Raw genomic sequence first — 14,687 nt, forward strand, 5'->3', positions numbered from 1 at the left:
CACACGGCCTCTCAAAAAGACAAGAGTAACAACTGGCAGTGCTGCCTGAAGGCCCGGACTCACCGCGCGTGTCTCCACGTGGGACGGTGCCGTCACGCCTCCACTCTGCCCCTGCTGCTTACCGGCCTTCGTCCCTGACCTCCGCACTCAGCCTCAACATGTGGTTTGTGACCTTAGTGTCGTGGCCTGCAGGTAAGCCCCCAACTCTGCCTCCCACCTGCATTTAGGAGCTGCCGCTGCGGTTTGATCAAAATGACTCAGGAGGCTGTTGGGCTCCTGTTTGCCTGCTGCTTCCGCTCCCCATTTCCTCACCAGATGGGGTCACATAATCCCCAAGTTTTATGCAAACTGCAGCACAGGGGCCTGTGCGGCCAGGGCGGTGAAGGGAAGCCCTGCTGGGCTGGACCCACCAATATTTTACGAGAAGTCACAGGCTTCCTCTCAGCCTGAAGAACAACAAAGTAGGAAGCAGCTCATTTTCTTTTTCCCCCCACAACCCTTTGTCGAGGGTTAGCAAGACCCTCCAGCGTGAGGCCGTGCGGTCTGCCCCGGGTGGAGCCAGGGCACGTGGGGATGTGAGGGGCCGCCAACAGTAAGCAGCCCCGTGATGGTTCTCGACACTGGAGGGCTCCACTGCTACTGAGCACGCACTAATTCTGGGATTTCAGAGACGTAATTTTACTTAATCCCAACAACATTGTAAAGGTAAGTAGTCTTTTATTTATTTATTCCTGAGAGACACAGAGAGAGGGGCAGAGACACAGGCAGAGGGAGAAGCAGGGTCCCTGCGGGGAGCCTGACGCAGGACTCTATCCCAGGACCCTGGGGTCACGCCTTGGGCTGAAGGCAGATGCTCGACCACTGAGCCCCCCAGGCGTCCCAGGAAAGAGTGATTTCTGATGCCATCACAATCACCTTTACCTTCATAAATTCTTTTGTACTTATGCCTTTGAATGTTACAGAGCATCCCAAGAATCCACTCATTAGCCAGCACACGTTTATACTTTTAAAAATTGTATTTATTTTCAGCGTTGATATCAGGATGTGCAATGCGGTGGTAGAGACAAGCCGTGTGGCGCACGGAGTGAAGGCGCCCGTCCGGGCAGGTGGAGGAACAGTGAGAGCTCTGATCTTAGTTTGCTAGCTGTGGGGTTTCAGGAACACCGTGCAATCTCCCCGAATCTGTTCCCTTTGTGTTTGTATTTCTGCAAGTAGGAATAAGACTACTGCCTCTCTCTGTGTCTCTCATGAATAAATCTATAAAATCTTTTTTTTTTAAATCTATAAAATCTTAAAAAAAAAATGATCACTCTTTCCTAATCCTAATTCTTGGATCTGTTTCTCCTTGCTCTCCTAGCCCAACAAGGACTTTATCTACTCTCCAGCCGGGCCAGATAGGACCACAGCCATGTCCTTCAGGCACTATGCTCTCCACTGCTGATGACTGAACCCCCTTCCCTCGCTCGCCATCCTCCTTCCCACCTGTGTGGGAACAATCCACCCATTCAACACAGGACAGTGCCTGCTTCCCCACACCCTGCCAGGATTGAGCACTGTAGTCTTCGAAAGTTTTCATCATGAAAATAGGAAAAATAAAAACCTCATTTTAATTGGCAGGTTCTTAATTGCTGTAGAGGTTAAACATGTACATTCTTTTGTGGATTGCCTTTTCATTTCCTTTACCCAACTTCTTTTTTATTATTATTTTATTTATTTATTCATGAAAGAGAGAGAGAGAGGCAGAGACACAGGCAGAGGGAGATGCGGCTCCATGCAGGGAGCCTGACGCGGGACTCGATCCTGGGTCTCCAGGGTCACGCCCTGGCCGAAGGCAGCGCTAAACTGCTGAGCCACCCGGGCTGCCCTTTATGTTTAATTATATATAATTTTTACGTCTCACTTTTTACATTAAATCCATCTGAAACTTGTAAGGTACGCGAAAAGAATCAAGAGTCAACGCTCTCCTTCAAATAAATAGCCAGTTTGTTCTAACGCCATTATTGAATAATAGAGATCTTCTTCAACTTCCAATGACGTTATGTCCCAGTTACAATTTCACCGTAGTTGAAAATATCCTAAATCAACACTAAACACACCTAACCTGTGGAACATCATCACTTAGACTAGCCTAGCCTACTTTAAACAAGCTCAGAACACTCACAATTAGCCTACAGTTGGGCAGAGCACCTAGCACAAAGCCGGCTTTGTAATCAGGTGTGGAGTATCTCACATTATCTGTTAAATACTGAGAGTGAAAACCAGAATGGTTGTTGGTGTGTGAGCTGCTTACCCTTGAGGCCTGGGACCTGACTGGGAACCACAGTTCCCTGCTACTGCCCAGCACCAGAAGACAGTGCTGTACTGTGTATCACCAGCTGAGAAAAGACCATTATTTAAAATTCAAAGTACAGTTCCTTTTTTTTTTTTTTCAAAGTACAGTTTCTACTGAATGCTATTACTTTTGCACCTTCTAACGTGGAAAAAAAATCGCTAAGTCACTCCATCACGCTCTCGGACCACATGTACATACTTTCCTCAACGATTTAAGGGATCATCTTTATTAAACACTAAATTTTCTTTCTGGACTCTCTAGTCTTTCCATTGATGTATTCTCTTTTTTAAAATATATTTTTAAATTTATTTATTTATTTATTTGAGAGAGAGCGCACGTGCAGGAGCTGCAGGGGAAGACAGGGATTGGGGGCGGGGGGCGGGTCTCAAGCTGACTCTGCGCTAAGCGAGGGGCCAGAGGCGGGGCTGGATTTCACAACCCTGAGATCATGACCTGAATTGAAACCAAGAGTCAGATGCTTAACGGACTGCGCCACCCAGGCACCCCTCCATTGATCTATTCTTGTGCCTGTAGGACATTGGTTTAATTTCTGTAACTTTATACTATGGTTTAATATCAAGTAGAGCTACTTCAAGCTTATGGCTCCATGTGTAGTGTGGAGTCCAACATGGGGCTTGAACTCACAACCCTGACATCAAGACCCGAGCTGAAATCAAGAGTCCAATGTTTAACCAACTTTGCCACCCAGGCGCCCTTCAATCTCTCATTAACACTAAAAAAAAAGTCTAGGCTACTATTAAAATTTTTTCCTCCAACTTACTCTTGGAAATATTTTGCCAAAGCCTGACTTTTTCACTTACTTTTCTAGAAGCTATTCTTTCCATTATTTAATAATCATTACCTGTGTCTACAGTTAACCTGGTTCTGTGGTAAGCGATGGCAATAAAAAAAAATTTTTTTAAAAATTGACAAAGTCCTTGCATTCAAGAGGCTTAAAATCACATGTAGGAAAATTAAAGCAAATGACTTGGGGTAAGAAATCATGATTTCTGCTGTGGGGGAGAACTGTAAGGGTAAAGTCCAAGAAGGCTTTGATACATCTATCTCCTGGGGGAAGCAGTGGAAATGCAAATAGCAAGGGATGGCCAGTGCTACACCACCAGGCCTCTTAAGGGGCCTGGGGAAGGGTCCACGCTTCCTATGCAACATTGGGATGCTAAGATTCCAAAGATATGTCTTGGGGGTCTTAAAAGTCTACATTCCATCTTAGCACTGTCCAGCGGGGTCTACATTTTCAGTTTCCCTACCCCATGCTAAAACTTCCTCCGGGATTACATCTCACAAACTGGCAGTGGTGAGGACGCCCACCTGTTATACAGCTCAAGCCAGCATAAGGCAGGGACCCTCTATGCACACTTTGCTCCCTGATATAAGGTACCAGCTTTATTAGAAATGAAATGTTGTAGCTTTCAAAGCATGATTTGCCTGTTTATATAATCCAGAATCCCCGATAGTCTTGTGAGGGGAGCAGAGGCCATCATTTCTACTTTAAAGATGTATAAATGGATGTTTTGCAAAGCTAGCACATTAAGTGATTTGTCCAAAGTGCCACGTGACAGAGCCAAGCCTATAAGCAAAGTTTCAGATTCCTAGGTCAGTTTTTTTTTAATATTTTTATTTATTTATTTGTTCAGAGAGAGAGAGAGAGAGAGAGAGAGACCCAGAGAGAGGCAGAGACACAGACAGAGAGAGAAGCAGGCTCCATGCAGGGAGCCCGACATGGGACTGGATCCGGGTCTCCAGGATCACACCCTGGGCTGAAGGCGGCGCTAAACCGCTAGCCACCAGGTCCCTAGGTCAGTTCTTTTGTAGTATGTCTGTGGCCTACTGGGTAAACCCAATCTGTGTGCTTAAGGAGGTTCTAGTAGCACTATCCCGAACTTCATTATACCTCCTCTCCTCTCTTCTTCACCCTCACCACTGTAAGGAAATGGGGGATCCCCTTCCTTTCTTTATACTTTTCCATCCAAAAAAAGGGATTGGGGTGGAGAGGAAAGAGGGCTAGGACAACACTGGGGTGAAGATCTAGATGGAAGCCAAAGAAGAGGGGAAATGAGCCTCTGTGGGACAAGGTTCAAGGAGTTGTAGCTGCCAGAGTCTCCTGCTAATTTACCTCCCAAGGCTCCCTGGCTAAATCCCCAGTCATTCCAACCCACTTCCTTTTTCACTGTCACATTGGTAGCTTCTGAACTTCCGAATCTCTCTCCTTCTCTGGGCAACTGACGGACAGAATTCAGACTTAGCTTTTTACCTCTGCAGATGTACCTTTTAAAAACACAGATACATGGGATGCCCAGGTGGCTCAGTGGTTGAGGGTCTGCCTTCAGCTCAGGGTGTGATCCCAGAGAACCGGGATCAAGTCCCATATCAGGCCCCTGCATGGAGCCTGCTTCTCCCTCTGTGTATTTCTCTGCCTCTCTCTCTCCATGTCTCTCATGAATAAATAAATAAATAAATTATTTAAAAAAAAGAAAAAGAAAAAAACACACGTGTTCTTTTTGGTTTTGTCTTTATTTGTTTATGTAAAGGGTCTGTACTCTTACTAGCAATAGAGAAAGTGGTTGGGACTGAAAAGGCAAAAAGTCTTCACTCTTAGTGCCCCTCATGCTATTTCATAGAGATACTACAAAGGAAAGACATTTCCTCCATCCCCAGTTTTCCTGTAAACCAGCTGGCTCAGTCCATAGAGCATGTGCCTCTTGATCCTGAGGTCCTGAGTTCAAGCCCCACATAAAGCTTATTTAAAAAAAAAAAAAAAAGAGGGTGGGGGCACCTGGGTGGCTCATTTGGTTAAGTATCCAACTCTTGTTTTCAGCTCAAGTCATGGCCTTATGATGTGAGATCCAGCCCTGTGTCAGGTTCTGTGCTGGGTATGGAGCCTGCTTGAGATTCCCTATCTCTCTATCCCTCTGCCCTCCCCCCACTCTTTCTATCTCTCCCTTTCTAAACAGAAGAAAGAAAGAAAGAAGAAAGAAAGAAAGAAAGAAAGAAAGAAAGAAAGAAAGAAAGAAAGAAAGAAAGAAAGAAAGAAAGAAAGAATAACTGGGACAGAAGAAGATTAATCTGCAGCCCTTGCATCGGGGCATTTCACTACTGCAGCTGAGACTTACAGAGAGGAGGATTTTGGGGTTAACGCGGGGGGGGGGGTGGAATGGGCCGGATGCTGCCAAGACTAACACTAGGGATGGGTGGGAGCTGACAACAGCTGTGGGGGAGCATCCTCCCCTACCTCAGCCTCCGGACCTCACCCTAGACCAGCTGGAAGGAGTGGGAAGACAGAGGAGGTGGGGGATCTGGGCCAAGGAAGGGGAAGGAAAGAAGGGGAATTTTCAGTCAAGCAATTGGGAGACAATTCCTAGGTCCCAGGAGGGAGGGCTTGTCCTCTGGTGCATGTGTGTGTGTTGGGTGCGGGGCAGCGGGGGGGAGGGGGCAGGGGGACGGTTAAGTGACCTAGGTAACTAAGCAAAGCCAGACTCCGCAAGGCCACTGCTAAGCCTGCCTCCGTGAGTGCGGCTCGATGCCGGGGAGGCACTCATAGATGTTTCATGCTGAAGCGCGCATAGCTTGTACATAAAAATTCCATATGCCAATTGACTGGACTACATGAATACATCTGTCAAAAACAGGTCTCTTAGGCACAATTTAGGACATTCCAAAGCAGCTTTATAACTGTTTCAACCTCCAAATGGTATGAATTAACACTCATAAGCCACGTCTATTCTCTGTCAGTAGGATTGGGCTAAACATCCAAATAATTCAAGTCTAAAACACTCCGTTGCCTTCATTATAGGGAGTATCAGTAGAAAGGTCTTTTCTTTTCCCCCCAAAAATTATACTGTTGATGGACTCAGTGTTTGATGTCACATTGTTAACATATGGGAATATGGCCATAATGATAAAATATTATGGGCTTGAAAAGAACCATATTTTTGCATTTCTACACGATTGTTATTCCAATAATATCTATAATTTCCAGTGTACACTGACACCAGTAAGTGATGAGATCTCAGGTGCAAGTATATTTTTTTTAAGAAGTCAATAAAAAAAATAATTATATAAGAGTTCCTGAGATGGCCCTTTTGATCTTCAATTCTCTCCATTCTCTCCTTACAACGGGAGATGCACAAAGGAGGGACAGGAGGGACGCAGCCTCCCTTTAGGACAAAGCTTAGATGTAAACTTCACGTGCTCAGTCTCAGTACTACGCATATGCACTCTAGGGACTCGGGGCACCTGGGGGCTCAGCAGTTGAGCAGCTGCCTTCAGTTTAGGTCATGACCCCGGGGTCCCGGGATCAAGTCCCACATTGGGTTCCCCTGCAGGGAGCCTGCTTCTCCCTCTGCCTGGGTCTCTGCCTCTCTCTCTCTCTCTTATGAATAAACGATGTCTTTAAAAATAGATAAATAAACAAACCAACAAACAAAAGCCATCTTCTCATATCACACAAAAGTTAAATACTTAGGAAATCTAATTTTCTTCAATTGTTTCTCTTTTGCTGAAAAAGCTACGATTTTGAATGAAGTATTATATACTTCTAAAATGGCTACTGTGTATATATAATTTGATACATTACAGTATATAAGTAAATAAACTGTATTAAAAATTAATCAGCAGGGGCATGTGGGTGGCTCAGTCAGCTGAGTGCCTTCCGCTCCAGGCACGGTCCCGAGGTCCTGGGATTGGGGAGCCTGCTTCTCCGTCTCCTCCCTGTTCATGTTCTCTCAGTCTCTCTCTCTCAAATGGATAAAATCTTTTAAAAAAAAGTTACTCAGCAAATACAGTTATAAAGTTAAATAGTAATAGCTTGGATTTTTAAGATTTTATTTGTAAGTAATTTCTACACCCAACATGGGGCTCAAACTCACAACCCCAATATCAACCCCGCATGCTCTGTTGACCAAGACAGCCACGTGTCCCTGATTTTCAAGTTTACTGATATTTTGACTTAAAATTTTATTTTGTGATTCTTAACCCTGCATTAGATAAAAAGAGTAAACTTTATACCTGTTCTTATGTGTAAAGAACAGACACACATATAGTAAATGGCCATATACAGCACATCTGTGGGATTAAAATCTGATGGGCAGGTGATTAGGGCAAAAACATGTCCAAAAAGACTCTTGAGTGTAATGATACCTTTTTTTTTTTGAATGATTTTTTTTTTTTTAAGTTGAGAAACTCTGAACTAAAGCCATCTAAGTTTTTTGGCAGGAAAATATTTTGCTGTTAGTTTGCCAGGATGAATCTCAACCAAAACTTGAAATAAGAATGGGTTTATGCATATTCTTTTCTTATCCTCATGTCCCCTTCCTTGTTTTTTCTCCTTCCACCCCAGGTGGTTGCATATCCTCTAGTCACAGAATGACTCTTTTCCTTTTGAGGCCAGGATCCCATTCCCTGGCTTCAGTGGTGGCAGGTGGTCCAGGCCTGTCCACCCGTGGACATGTCACTTGACTCCAACCAATCACAGTTAATCCTGGGACTTTTGCTGGAACTCAGAAGAGACCCTTTTCTGTAGGAGTTACATTTGCCAGGCTGTGAGCCTGGAGCTGCTCAAGTCCCTCTGCCATAACCCGGGGCAAGACTAGCAGACAGTAAAAGCAATCTAGTGGAGAGCAAAGGGAGAGAACCAAAGGATGGAGGCAGTGCTCAGTGGTAACACCGAGAACCTAGATCCAGCCATGCCTGAAGCTATCAGAACCCCTGGTGTTCTCTGGTGTCTGCTGTGGCTAACGTCAAACAGAGCCCTGCCTCTGTCACCAGCAAGCAGAAGGGGGATGTCACTTCAGACACCAACACTGCCCAGTTCGCTAATTCCAAGACTCTCCGCCCAGAGTCCAGGAACCCCTCTTTGGTTCTTCATCCAAATCAGCATTTCCCATCTGCGGTCTTAACCCCATCACCTACCCCTACTTAAAACTCTACTTTCAGGGAGACTGTTAACAGTTCTCACCGGGTATGGTTCTGAATGGAAGACACTAATCTTTTTTTTTTTTTTTAAGATTTTATTTATTTATTCATGAGAGACACGGGGGGGGGGGCGGGGCAGAGACACAGGCAGAGGGAGAAGCAGGCTCCATTCAGGGAGCCCGACGTAGAACTTGATCCCGGGACTCCAGGATCACACCCTGGGCTGAAGGCGGCACACCCAGGGATCCCCGGGAGACATTAATCTTACAGCAGTATTTCTGGGGTCACTTTTAATTTCTTGGTTAAATTGTGAATTACTCTTTATTTGAAAGAATGTGCTTTATTTCCTTTTTGTGGACACAATGTTTGCCTATATGTAAATATATATATACATTATGTGACAGCCTATCATCAGCTCACTTATCATTAAATATGTACCATTAAGGAGTTATATATATATACTGAAAGGCAACAAACATGAATCTATATTCATGAAATTTTACTCTGACCTCCATGAAAAAATGTCTACTGTTCATTCATAACAGATAAACAGAAGGTGAAACTGTTTTGGTAATTTTATTATAAAGTGTGTAAATACAAATTTTAAAAAAATGAACTACAGGGGCATCTGGGGGTGCTCAGAGGTTGAGTGTCTGCCTTTGGCTCAGGGCATGACCCCGGGGTCCTGGGATCGAGTCCCACACCAGGCTCCCTGCAGGGAGCCTGCTTCTCCCTCTGCCTGGGTCTCTGCCTCTCTTTGTGTCTCTCATGAATAAATATTAAAATATTTTTTAAAAACTGAACTACAGTATACTAGACAATATGTTTTTGAATTTGCAAGGTTCTAAGTAGTGCATTCACTAGCAACTAAAGTTGTTCAGTATTCCTCATAAGTATCCTCAATAATTTGAAATTTAGTAATTTTTTGATTTTCAACAACTCCATTCCCAAAAGCTTTCTCTGGAAGGAAGGAAGGAAGGAAGGAAGGAAGGAAGGAAGGAAGGAAGGAAGGAAGTAAGTCAGGAAGTCAGGCAAAGAAATTTGGAAGTAAAAGACTACTTCTTTAATTCTGTAGATGCACAATCAGTTAACACTGTTCATTTTTCTGAGGACACAAAAAAATTGAACAGCAGACCAACTAATGGGAGGTGAGTCACAGCCTGGAGTGTGTCATTTTGTCAGCATCAGTAACTGATAGTCAAAAATAGGATCATTTAAAGAGATTCAGTTCACTAGGAAGATTTAGGTTCAGATACATTACACTTGAGGACACCCAAATCGATTCTGAAGGCATCTGAACATACAGAACTGGGAATAAGAGGCCAGGGTTTGTGGTACAAATCCAAAAGTCAGCAAAAACTCAAATGAGCAGGCTCAGAAAATGGCTGAACTCTTTGGATCAAATGGAGAGAAAAGGAGAGGATCCCATAGAAAGTCTAAGGACAAGGAAAGGAGGATGGCCTGAAATGATATTGGAAAAAATGAGGCAGGCCAGCATCAGGAAAAAAAACAAACCAAAAAAACAACCAAGAGCAAAGGGTCTTACTGTGAATACCTATATCAACACAGCTATTGAGAAGGTGGGAAAGAAAGTCTTATAATTCAGGTTTTGCTATCTAGGCAACAGGGCAATCTTTCCTTACATTATATGTTACATGTTAAATCATCCAGGGGATAGGGCTTTGTTTTGATCCCAGTTAATAGAAGACAGATGTCTGGCATCTGGTTCTATGATGAGAAATGGCCACTTTTAGAGCAGCTGGCAGGCATGCTTGGCCCAATGTCTGTGGGGGAACAGTGACTTGACAACAGTTGTACATCTAGATTTCGAGGGAGTGGGCAGTAGTATGAAATACTTCACCCAAATTATATGGTAGAAAGGTTTTGTTTTATTTTTTGGTTTTGATTTTTTTAAAGATTTATTTATTTGAGACCGAGAAAAAGAGAGAGAGCTGTGGGGTGGGTCTGGGGTCAGCTTGCAGCTCAGCACAAGCCTCAATCTCAGGACCCCAAGATCACAACCTGAGCCAAAACCAAGGTCAGACGCTCAACCAGCTGTGCCACCCAGGGGCCCCTAAAGATTTTATTTTTAAGTAATCTCTACATCCAATACAGGGCTCAAACTTATGGCCCCGACACCAATAGTCTCATGCTTTACCAACTGAGCCAGCTAAGCGCCCCTTTTTGACTTCTATTGGTATATATTTTTGGTACCTATTATCAGAGGGCAGTAATTTTGTTATATTCCAAATGTCTTATAAAATTTTAGCATGGATTACCTCTATGACTAATAGTCTGTAGAACTGTCACACTTGAGACATTTGGTTCAAATGTAAGCGATAGCTATTAGAGAAATGAGGCTATCAATCTCACTTCTGAAACAGAAGTCTGCACCAACCTTATGAATAGACAAGTCCATCAAGAACAGCTCTGGATTATCTTTAGCCAAACCTGTGTGTGAATTCCCTCTACTTACCCTCCCCAGCCTGGCCCCCTTCACTAGTCTCTTCACCTCACTCTGGCATTATTTTATGTGGCTTTTTCCAAGTTTAATTTTCTCTTGTTTAACATATTCATGACACCCTCAGTCACCAGATAGTCAAATGCAAGGTCCTTAGCATTGCTCCCAGGGTCCCTCATACTTGCTGGGGTGTATTTGGTTTTGTTTTTTGTTTTTTACTGCTCCAGGCAATGGAAGCAATGGAAGGAAAACTCCAGGCAAAGGAAGTGCCTATTTGACGTGCCTCTTGGGCACAGGTGTTGATGTGGCCCTTTCTCTTGCGGCAGGTAACAGTGCAGGGTTGCAGGCGAGCAGAACACTTGCGGCAGATCTTGCCCCTTATCTCCATGCCAAGCTTCAAAACTTCAGTCATTTGTATACCTTCTTCATGATTTTTGGCATACTCAAGTACCAAATGAACTAGCTACTTAGTATTTCTTTATATAGGTCAATTTTAACCACTCAAATAGAGTATCTTAGAAAGAAAACTGAATTTCTAACAAAAATAGCAAGTTAGGGACGCTTGGGTGGCTCAGTGGTTGAGCGTCTGTCTGCCTTCGGCTCAGGGCATGGTCCCAGGGTCCTGGGATCGAGTCCCACATCGGACTCCCTGCATGGAGGCTGCTTCTCCCTCTACGTCTCTGCCTCTCTCTTTGTGTCTCTCATGAATAAATAAATAAAATCTTTAAAAATATAGTAAGTTGGTTTCAACTGCCATATAATGAAGAGAATTGTTGTTTAATTCTACCTAGATGATCCTGCCAATTGAAACTCTAAGACTAAGGCTACTTTCTTAATTTTACGTTTTATTTTTCTTGAGGTCCAGAACCCCAAGATCATGACCTGAGCTGAAATTAAGAATTAGTCGCTCAACATTCTGAGCCACCCAGGCTTCCCTGAAAAGACTACTTCTAATGGAAATATGAAGCCACAGTTCTGTTTTAGTCAGTACAATCAATATACAAAATCACTTGCTCCTCATTTGTTTGAATGAAGAATGAAGGACAATCTAAAAATTAGCTGCAATACTTAAAAGCACAAATAATCGTTATAATTTAACACAGATTTAATGCTAATGTCAGTCTCTTCATGTGGTCAGCAGATCTGAGCTCAAAACAGACTATATGCTGACAGAAAATGAGGGAGAGTAACACTTAAATTTTCAATTCTGTAAAATTACAGGAGGTTGAAAAATATTACTCTTTACCACCTGATTTATATTTTATAGCAAAAAATATTACTGGAACAGAATAGAGATCCCAGAAATAAACCTACAATTAATTGGTCAATTAATCTAAGACAAAAGAGGCAAGAATATACAATGGAGAAAAGATAGTCTTTTCAATAAATGGTGCTGGGAAAACTGGAAAGCTTTATGTAAAAGAATGAAACTGGCCTACTTTCTAATACCAAATCCAAAATCAAGCTCAAAATTGATTAAATACCTAATCATGAGACTTGAAACTATAAAAGATCCTAGAGAGAACAGAGGCAGTAATTTCTCTGAAATCAGCCATATCAACACTTTTCTAAATATGTCTCCTGAGGCAAGGGAAACAAAAGCAAAAATAAACTATTGGAACTACACAAAAATAAAAAACTTTTCTACTGCAGGGGAAATCATCAATAAAACAAAAAGACAACCCATACTGAATGGGAGAGGGTATATAAGGGGTTAGTATCCAAAATAAATAAAGAACTTATATAAGTGAACATCAAAAAAAACCCCAAACAACCCAATGAAAAAATGGGCAGAGGACCTGAGTAGACATTTTCCAAAAGAAAATATACAGATGGCCCACAGACACACATGAAAAGACGGTCAACATCACTCATCATCAAGGAAATGCAAATGAGAATCATAATATCCCTTCATACTGGTCAAAATGGGAAAAAATCAGAAAGAGGGCAGCCCGGGTGGCTCAGGGCATTTAGCGCCGCCTTCAGTCTGGGGCGTGACCCTGGAGACCCGGGATCGAGTCCCATGTCGGGCTCCCTGCATGGAGCCTGCTTCTCCCGCTGCCCGTGTCTCTGCCTCTCTCTCTCTCTTTCTGTGTGTCTCTAATGAATAAATAAATTAAATCTTTAAAAAAAATCAGAAAGAGGAGAAAGAACAAGTGTTGGCGAGGATGTGGAGGAAAAACGAGCCTTGTGCACTGTTGGTGGGAAAGCAGACTGGTAAAGCCACTATGGAAAATAGTGTGGAGGGTCCTCAGAAAATTAAAAATAGAACTGCCATATGATCCAATAATTCCACTATTTCCACTACTGGGTATTTACACAGGGAAAACAAAAACACCAACTTGAAAAGAAAGGCACCCCTATGTTTACTGCAGTATAATTTACTTTTTTAAAGATTTTATTTATTCATTTGAGAGACAAAGCGCACAAGCAGGGGGAGGGATAGAGGGAGATGGAGAAGCAAACTCCCTGCTGAACACGGAGCCCCATGTGGGGGCTCGATCCCAAGACCCTGAGATCATGACCTGAGCTGAAGACAGACGCTTAACAAACTGAGCCACCCAGATGCCCCTGCCCCCTGCATAATTTATAATAGCCAAGACACACATGTAACCTAAGGGTCCAAGTGTCCATTAATAGACAAAGAGATAAGAAATGTGGTGTATGTGTATATATATATACATATATATATATATCTGTACATACAGAATAGAATATTACTCAGCTATAAAGAGTATGAAATTGTGCCTTTTGAGACAATATGGGGGACGCCTGAGGGGCTCAGCGGTTGAGCATCTGCCTCTGGCTCAGGTCGTGACCCCGGGGGTCCTGGGATCGAGTTCCGCATCGGGCTCCTCGTGGGGAACCTGCTTCTCCCTCGGCCTGTGTCTCTGTGTCTCTCATGAATAAACAAACTAAAAACCTTAAAAAAAAAAAGAGAGAGACAACATGGATGGACCTAGAAGTTATGATACTAAGTGTAGTCAGACTGAGGAAGACAAATACCATATGATTTCCCTCATAAATGGAATCTTTAAGAAAACGAATAAACAGTGGCGCCTGGGTGGTTCAGTCACCTGGGTGGGCATCTGACTCTTGGTTTTAGCTTCGGTCAGAATCTCAGAGTGGTCAGATCAAGCCTCGTGTGAGGCTCCAGCCTAGGATGCAGTCTGTCTGTGTCCCTCCCTCTGCTCCCCCCCACCCCAGACTCTCTCATAAATAAAAATAAAATATTTGTAAAATTGAATAAACAAAAAGCAGAATCAGAACTATAAATACGGAGAACAACATGATGACTGCCAGAGGGGAGTGTGGGTGGGATTTGGGCAAAATGGGAGAAGGGGAGAAAGAGATGAGGCCTCCAGGTCTGGAATGATTACGTCGTGGGAACAAAAGACAGAGCACAAGGAATAGGGCCAATGACACCGTGACAGCGATGTAAGGGACGGATGGTAGTTATCCTCGTGATGAACTGAGCATGACGTATGAATGGTCAAACCACTAAGTTGTATACCTGAGACTAAGGTAGCACTGCATGTCAACTCTACTCAGATAAAGATAACAGTGAAATAACTAAAAAGAAAAACCTGAGACACAAAAAGGTTGAGGCAAAAAATATATATATGTATTATCCCGTAGGTACAACTCAATAATTAAAGAGTGATTAGGAAAGCAGATACCAGAGCCTAGACCTTGGTGCTAGCTTAGATTTTGATTTTGAGGGGTGCCTGGGTGGCTCAGTCAGTTAAGCATCTGCCTTCCGCTCAGGTCATGATCCTGGGGTCCTGGGATCAAACCCTGCATTGGGCTCTCTGCTCGGCGGGGAGCCTGCTTCTCCCTCTCCCTCTGCCCTCCCCCCTGCTCATGCCCCTGCCCCCACTCTCACTCAAATAAATAAATAAAATCTTTAAAAAAAGAAAAAAGATGTTATTTTGGGGTCTCTGGCTGGCTCAGTCAGTAAAG

General features: G+C 43.4%; 1 long non-coding RNA gene across 2 annotated transcripts; it reads left to right on the forward strand.

Moving 5' to 3' along the window:
• LOC119870035 lies at positions 1 to 1,648 on the forward strand. Of its 2 annotated transcripts, none has more exons than XR_005355014.1 (2): positions 1 to 192; positions 1,358 to 1,648. It is a non-coding gene; the product is annotated as an uncharacterized LOC119870035 (long non-coding RNA). The 2 variants fall into 2 exon arrangements; XR_005355013.1 differs by lacking the exon at positions 1 to 192 and adding an exon at positions 372 to 705.
• Positions 1,649 to 14,687: the final 13,039 nt, after the last annotated feature.

Source organism: Canis lupus, chromosome 2, assembly GCF_011100685.1.
Source record: "Canis lupus familiaris isolate Mischka breed German Shepherd chromosome 2, alternate assembly UU_Cfam_GSD_1.0, whole genome shotgun sequence".
Taxonomy (NCBI): domain Eukaryota; kingdom Metazoa; phylum Chordata; class Mammalia; order Carnivora; family Canidae; genus Canis; species Canis lupus.